The 8,986-nt window shown below is 39.4% G+C and overlaps 1 non-coding gene across 1 annotated transcript; it reads left to right on the plus strand.

Annotated features, from left to right (window-relative positions):
- Positions 1-7,798: 7,798 nt before the first annotated feature.
- On the plus strand, positions 7,799-7,871 carry TRNAV-CAC. The gene has a single exon. It is a non-coding gene; the product is annotated as a tRNA-Val (tRNA).
- The last annotated feature ends 1,115 nt before the right edge of the window (positions 7,872-8,986 follow it).

Raw genomic sequence — 8,986 nt, forward strand, 5'->3', positions numbered from 1 at the left:
GAACGTGTAGTAGCAAAGAACAAGGCATCAGAGATGCTCTACCAGCTTCTGGAAAGTCACTTAGTGGATGGCACAAAGAAACTCTATCCAGTTACAAGACAAATACAGGATGAAGAAAATCGTAAGACACCCTTCATAAGGGATGACAGCAACAACCTGCTCACCAGCCCAGAGGACATCAAAGGCAGATGGAAGGAGTATTTCCAGCAGCTTCTGAATGAAGAAAACCCCACAGAAGGCTGTACTGTCCCACACACCACCTACAGTAAAAGAGGAGGGCCACCCTAGAAATAACTGCACTAAGGAAAATGAAGTTAGGGTTACAGCAGGTACATTAAAGATACTGAGTGAGATAATGGCTCTTGATGATACATAAAGCAGTATGGAGAGAAAAGCTTACTCTGAATGACTGGAAAATAAATATACTAATGACAATGTTCAAGTGAAAAGGGTACATTCACCTCTGTGGGCAGCACAGGGGTATCAAACTCCTATCACACCACAACTATAAAGCTATGTCAAACCCAGAGCTGTTGGACATGCTACACCTAAAGAAATACCAATCCCTCCGAGCTACATGGTCTAGGGACCTAAACCTTGTCATCACAATAAACAGGACATGCTGGAGGGATAGATTCCTGTCTCAGAGACTTCCCATACTCTGGAACAGGCTACCCATCTATGTCAAGCAAAGTTCCTCATTAGCACTCTTCAAGAAAAATCTTGATGAGTGGATGGGAAATAGGAAATACACCTCACTTCTGTGTCTCTGCTGGACAGTGGCACAGGAAAATAACTTTCTTGGGTGGCGTAAGCCAGGGAACCTTGTTGGCTAGGCTTATGTAGGCCCTTGGGTCGATAGCTTAGTACCTACCTGTAAACCTATGAATAAGTTCTGGAGTGAGTGATTGATGAATGAATACACAGAGTAGCAAAAAGTAAAAAGGGAGATAAGCAGTTTTGATTCAGATCTGTATGAAGCTCAATTCACCCAACGTTTGCAGTGAGATGGACAATCAAGAAGTTAGAGATGAGGAAAGAGTCCAACTAGGCATTTCTAGACTTAGAGAACGTATGTGACAAGGTTCAAAGAAAGATGATTTGAACAGTCCTGTTGTGGTTTGATATCCTGTAAACATTGGTAGACTTACTGTGGACTATGCACAAGAACCCAACGACTTAAGTATAAATAGTGTTCATTCTCACAGAGGGATTCCCAGTGGCAGTGGGTGTGCATCAGCATTCAGCTCTGAGCCCACTGCTGTCATACTGCTGATGGACTACATTAGCAAAGAGGTCAGAGGGGACAGATCAACAAAGTTGCTTGAATGCAGATGATGTGGCATTTCTTGCAGACTCTGAGCAAGAACTTCAGCAAAGGATACTGGAATAGAATGTAAAAACTGAAGGCACGTGGGATGAAACTGAGTACAGATAAGACAGCTGTAATGCCAGCAAATTGGGGAAATCAGAAGAAGCTAAGAACTGAGATAGAATGGTAAATAGTGGAGCAGGTTAACAGCTTTAAGTATCAGGGATGATGACTGAAGAGAAGGGAAGCCCAAAATGAGGAGGTCAAAGCAAGAATCAGAGGGGCTGCAGCAACTGGCATATAGTGACAGGTGTAGTGTATGACAGAAAAATGTCAAAGGAGCTGAAGATTAAGGTGTACAAAACAGTGGTGTGAACAGTACTACTGTATGGTACAGAAACCTGGTCAGTAAAGGCAAAGGAGATGAGGAAGCTAGAGGTGATGGAAATGAAGTGCCTGAAATGGGTGGTAGAATGCACACTGTGGTACAGACAAAAAAAAGAGGACATAAGAGCAGAAGCCAAAGTATATCCAACTGCAGATAAGGTCAAACAGAACAGATTATAGTGGTTCAGGCATAGGTGCAGAAAGACAGAAGACAGTTTGGTCCCGCCACTCCAGTGATGTAGAGGAATAAAGCTCTGACTGCAAACCAGGTTTGATTAGTTTCTCACATGACTAAAAGAGTGGAAGGGAGGGATGAGTATGCCCATCTCCCAGGGAGGGTGGTACATGGCCATCTCTTGATGATGATCTCTAGTGCAGGCTAAGAACGTTGCCAGAGGAGGCATGGTCAATAGGTAGCAGTGGGCCTGGCTGAGCTGCTGCAGAGGCAGGGCAATACGCCTCATGCCCACATTGCATGTCTACAACAAAGCCACAATGGGGAGGGGGAGAAACATGGTAGGCCCAAGTAAGACCCCCCAGACAGAACCTCAGACATGCTCCTTTGCCTTCAGTCTGTGATCAGCCCCAGCAATTATCAGAGTAAGTTGGGGAGGGCAAGGAGTAGCTGGAAGACCTGGTGCAGACAAGGCACGAGGGCCAGGGCCATAAAAATGATGTGTGGGATGGCAGCAAAGGGCCAATAAAGAAAATCCATTTTGGTGAAAAAGATTTAGGACAGACAGGAAAAAGGCAAGAAGAAATGAGGGCATCCAGCAAGAGGTGGATAGATTGTGTGAGAGAAGACTTGTCACATTCAAGCATGACTGTCAAACAAGATAGCAGAGTGGCATGGAATAGACAGAGATGGAGACTGTTGACATAACACCTTGACCCCATGTAGAAAATGGGAAAAAAGCGGGTGATGATGATGTTGCTGATGATGATAAATATATAATTTGCAACATGTTCTTAAGCAACAAAGACAAATATGACAATTAAGAAAATATGAACAAATATGTCACAAACAGGGTTGTGGATAACTCATTTCAGAATCCAAGTATTACAAGTGTTAAAAATCAGTTGTAATTTCCTGGGAAGGGGTCTTCACTCACCATGCAGGAAGGCTGGCAGTCTGTTTCCCCTTTCTAAGTATTAACTTTAGGGTGTTTTGCCTTGGCATTAAATTTTGAGCTCACCTGCACAGACATCTACTTCTGTACTGAGTGCTCAGAACAATGTGAATTTAGATTGTCAGAGCAACCTGTTAACAGATCGGTTTTAGGATGCAAGTGATACAGGCTAAGTACAGTTGACCTCACATTTACAATTCAGTGGTAGTTGGTTATTACACTACATGATGTTAAGTATATCCATGTTTGTGTTTTGTTATTATTTCAAGTGGCATTACACTGATGACACAACTCTTCAGTTAGAGTAATCACTATGCTGAACTAGATGGATAAAGCCCTGACTACAGCCCAAGTGACTTGGGTTCAATTAATGACTGTTATGCCTGTTAGATTGTTAGGGTGTATCCATTCTGGGGTGGGAGATGGTTTCATGTATGTGCCCCTTGCTGCGCCATTTGAAGGCTGACGTTTGTACAAGTGACATCATAGTGTAAGAAGAGTTAGGGTGAGAGGATGGCTGAGCTTTAAAGGAAGTGGGGTGAAATGCCATATGCTCAGAAGGAGGTAGAAGAAACCAGGAGGATGCCTTAAAGTGGAAAAACAGCAGATGTCGGACAGCTCTGCCCCCCCCCCCCCCCGGTTGACTTAGGATCTAGATCAGCCCTTGCCAAAAACTGGTGTTAGTTCCGGGTTAGAAGACTGACCAGTAAGCCTGGTGCTGGATGTGGGACACAGGAGATGGTGGTCAGAATGAAGCAAGAGTTCAGTAGTATGACCCCCCCCCCCCCAGTAAAAAGCATGTGGTTGGAATAAGAACAATGGATTTTAAGGTTGAGACGTTTTCACAGCTGGACCATGTGCACCTGTTCTTCCTCCCAATGATGCACCTTCATCTATCTGTTTGAGGTATGATGCAGCTGCTTCACTATGCAATAGTTAATGTATTTCTAGGGCTCATCAGTAACTTCACAAAATATTTTCTTGTGTATGACATAAACTGTGCTAATTGCAAATGCCACAGGTGCCCTTTTCACCCTGTTTTGTCATTCATGTTCACCTCAAGCAATAGCTCCCAGCTGTTGATGAGAATTTCATAGAACTTTTAGATTTTTGTCTCATATTTTTGGTCAATTCTTCATACAGTTTGTTATTTTCTTGCAAATCATTGGCGAATAAAGTCACCATAATAGCAGACATTTAAGTTTCAGAATTCATATACTTCAAAAAAATGTTTGCTAATGCAAAACTCATTAATCTGGCAAACGTCTAAGTTTATAGGAGCAATATTTAAAATCTTCACTGATTTTGGGCCCTTTGCCCCCCATTATTTTTGGCTTAGTTTTGATTTAGTGGGAATTCTTGTGCTACAGGTTGAAATGGATGCTTCTACTTCTCATCTAGTTCCCTCTCAAGAATATGATGCCCCACATCTTATTTCTAGTTTAATTCCCTATGCACATCCTAAGCATTTTGAGATTTCCATTATATCCACACTCTGTCAGCTCTACTAATTATGGAATCACCAGATAATTCTCCGTGGGACCACCATGACTTCACTCTGCCCTCCATGGTCTTATCAGTATAATCTAGACATCTGTAGGTGTCAGCATGAATGCTGCATTATCTTCATAGCATTACCTCATAAATGAACTTCAGTTTTTGCAGAGAGGAATGACCTCTCCTTTGCATGCCTCTATGAACTTTATTGCCACTTCTCTGCGCTCTTTAAATGCTTTCTGCTTTCTATAGCCATGCCACTGTAGTCTCAGCTTCTCTGTATTCATCCATCTCTACATTCATAACCTTTTTTTTCCAATTTTGCACATGGGGTCACAATGTCACTTCAACAGTGACAGTCATCTAGAGCTAATGTTCACACTATCAGATGGATATCCCTGCCCTAGTTATTCTTTCACACCACAAATAAGCAAGTACACTCACACCCATTAAACAAACCAAACGCACTGAATAAGGGCAGAGTCAAGCACCGGGCAGCTGAGGTGAAAAACCAAGTTTATTGTAGATCACAACCTCCATAGAAACGTGAAACGCTAAAAAGTCACACAGCGTTTTTCGTCGATACATGATTATTACCCTAGGGAGTATATTAAATATACTATATACATATACGTCTGGATGTAATTTATTTATTTATTTGTGTTGAGTTACGAACCTCAGACCAATAGTCATTATTCATTATTTATTCATGAGATGTTGCGCTATTGGTTTATTTGAAATGTTCAACTTCATTATAAATATATGTGCTTGTTTATGGTTAAGGTTTCTGTCTGAAGAAGTCTGTTGTATCGACGAAAAATGTTGTGTGACTTTTTTAGCGTTTCACGTTTCTGTGGAGGTTGTGATCTACAATAAACTTGGTTTTTCACCTCAGCTGCCTGGTGCTTGACTCTTTCTCTATTCAGTGCTTTTGGTTTGTTTATTGGTTGGCGTTTATTTGCACTGATCTTCCATTTCTTTTGTTTACATGTACACTCACACCTACAGCCAGTTTAGAATGTCCAATCCACCTACTATACGTCTTGGGAATGTGGGAAGAAACTGGAGCTCCCAGAGAAGACCCACAGGAATACAGGGAGAACATGCAGACTCCACACAGAAGGCAACCCAGCCAAGAATCAAACCCTAAAATTATCTTATGTTAGTATGTCCACCATAAATTTGCTCAGCTTTGCCAGCACTTATCAACCTACTCTCCACTGGTCTATACACTCTAGGAAGAGACTCTCCTTTGCATGCCTTTTTCTACCTCATCTTCACGTCCCTCTATGCCAAACATAAACAGATGTTGTATTTCAGATGTGGCCTTACAATTTTTTATATAGTTGGAAGAAGAGCAGTAGTTCTAAATTACTTTTTGCTAGGTGTGTACACCTGCATCTTCTTAACCCTAGTCACTAGACTTTCTTGTTGTGCAAGAGGTTTGGCTAAACGAGAGGCTTACATTGCTGCTTCAATGCAATTAGCTTGATTTTTGTTTAAGTGATAGTCTGCAGTCGAATAAACAGAAAGGAACGGTCTGGATTAAAACCACAGTCTACAAGGACTTCTGCAGCCAGAAGCAACTATGACAAAATCATGAATGTAGATGCATGTGGAAATCATAGTATTGTACTGTTGTTAACCTACAGGAGTCATGTAAGCCAGAACACTTTCATATTTTCAGTCTCCACAAAGCACTTCATAATGTCTAAATGCCAAATGTTAGAAAAAAAGAACTAAAATCCTTCCTGAAGACGTATTAAATTTAACATTCTGTCTTACAAAGCATATACTGGCAAACTATGGCAGCCACTTTAAATATTTCTAGATTTAGTAAAGTGCTGACATTTGTACATGGATATTAAAGTTATTTATAGAATAAAAATGAAAAAAGCACAGAACTAGGATTAAAATGTCATAAAACCATAAATTACAGGTTTAAAATGTGGTTGACCTTGAATATCAGAAATATTTATTTTTATTCCACCACTTCTTCTGCCCCATTTTCTGTTTTTTTATAACTTATTTTCTTGATCCAAAGTAAGTATTAGAGTAGAAAAATGAGCACTTTCTTAAGGCCGTATCCATTCATTATTTTCTGTCTAGCATGAGTTGACTTATTAGTTATTTTTGGGTCGGATGTAATAAAATAAGTTGTTCAACATGCAAAAAATAAGGTGATCTTGAAATTTAATGCTGAGGACTGAATCAGACAATTACATGTGACATACAAAATAAAAAATAAAATATAAGACATAGATCATTAGCCGAGAGAATACAACATGAAAAACACACTCATCAAATAAACAGAGTAAAAAGACTAGAAACTGACAACAAAGTATAGGTCTTATATACATTTGTAACATATCTAAGACACGATAGTAATACATGAAAAAATATAAAACATGCATTATAACATTTAAGTAAACCTCATTAAGTCATTCTAAACTAGCTACTGGTGCCACCGATGTTGCTATTTCTTCTTGTACCAATTACAACATATAACTAAACTGTTAAATTAAACTGTTGCACAAACACACACTCCAGTGTAGGGAAACAGAGGAAGAACGGCAACACAGTTCACTTCAATAGGCACAAAGGTAGTGTAAAATCAATGCAGAATCCAAGGTATTAATAAAAACTTAATTTATTGTGAAAAACGATAAAACCTTAGCATCTTTGTCACAAGAATCAAGGGACTTAATCAGAGGAATGATTCAAACAAAATTGTTGCCATATTTAAATGAAATAGCCCGGGAAAAGTACAAGGTAACCAGCTGTCAATTTAGCTTAACGGCACAGTAACAATAGAAACAAGTTATATGTTCAAACTTTAAAAATCATTGACACTTAAAAGCCTTTGAATAAAATTTCACCCGCATAACTTCATGATTTTCACATATTTTTCTTAAATGAACTCACAAAACAATTGTGGTAATGTTCCTGGGACATGTTCCCCATCACAGAGAAAAGAAAAAGGAAAACAAGCTGGGAGGAGCTCATACCACATGGAGCAAAACATAAATAGGTCACTAACTGAAAGCTTTCCGTTTAAGGAAGCAAGCAATGAAATATAACCAAACTGTAATTTAACTTTAAATTCTACTGATGACTAAATACATTTTCAAATGTGTAAATTCTTATAAAAATGTCTGCACACCACGCCAAAACTGCTAAATGTCTATTTACAAATGATCGTTACTTAAGAAATGAACTGCACAAGCATCAATCCACAGAAGATTGAAAAAAAACCATCCAAAATAGTTGCTTTTGCAGGGGTAGCAAAACCCCCTTACACTCCCCACACCCCATGCTAATTCTATATATAAATTGATGTCTATAACTATAAATACAGATATAGATATAGATATAGATATGCACATACATGCCAACTCTGAGACCGCACTACAGTGGGAAAAGGTCATATTCTCCTGACACCCACTGTACCATGATCTCATAGTTCTTGTAAGGTTCTGTAGTGTAGTGGTTATCATATCTGCTTCACATGCAAAAGGTCCTGGGTTCAATCCCCAGTGAAACCAGTAAGGGCACTGTAGTGGTTAGCATTGTCATCTTATAGCAAGAGTTTCTCTGGTTCAATTCTTGGCTGTGGTGGCGTCTGCATCTCCTACCTGTATTTGAATAGGTTTTCTCTGGGTGCTCTGGTTTCCTCCCACATTCCAAAGACATACATTGGGAGTGTTTTCTTCATGGGCTTCTGCTGAAAATGGGTTACGCCCCAGTCGGACTTTCCTGGTAAACAAATTTTAAATAAATAGTGAAAAAAACAGTACTTCTTGAACAAATAACTGTATCAGCTTTTTCACTCATTGATGCAAGCACACATCAATAAATCTGCCTGCATCTTCAAAAGTCTACACACTTGCAGCAAATTGTAAATGCTTTTAGCTTTATGTTTTTTCTTGTAAATGTATGGATGGTTGGATAGGTAGCATATGCAGGAAAATAATGCTCTTCTCCTGCATGTATACAATGGTATTGTAGAATAATAACAGCAATACTGATTAATGCTAATTGTCACACACAGTACTGTGGCACATTCATAGCTATTGACAGACATACTGGCATAGCATATGCCTGTTTACAGTTACCTCCTAAAAGACACCCCCCACTTAAGTCCATCAGCCCTTCTCGGGGGTGTGCAAAGAAGAAGGTTGTTATAGCCAGAGTTCTTCCATCTACCAGTAAAAAGAAGTGTTAACAAATAGCAATCTTTAAAAATAATGTAGAAAATGCATTGCTATGCATGTAAATCTTCAGGGCTTCTGGGGGTGCCAGTCTCCTGACTATGTAAGGGGATGTTTGTCACAGATATAATATAAAATATACCTATATATATATATATATATATATATATATATATAGATAGATATAGATATAGTGTAAAACAGCATGCTCAGAGGTGTGACCAGAAGGTTGCTTTAGATCGCTTGGGAGTGGGATGGCATTTGGCAGTCTGGCCATTACTTCGTTAAATGTTTTCACAAGCAGATCTCAGTAGTGTGCACAGCAGCTGGCTGTATCTTGTCAAGGAATAGTGCACTATCTCACAAGAAAAGATAGACTGCATTACCGTCATCATTATTTTTACAAATCTGAATGCTTGACTGCGGTCATTTTTTTATTTGTTTTTGCT

Source organism: Protopterus annectens, chromosome 8.part1 (assembly GCF_019279795.1).
Source record: "Protopterus annectens isolate FY-2018-M chromosome 8.part1, PAN1.0, whole genome shotgun sequence".
NCBI classification, from domain to species: Eukaryota; Metazoa; Chordata; order Ceratodontiformes; family Protopteridae; genus Protopterus; species Protopterus annectens.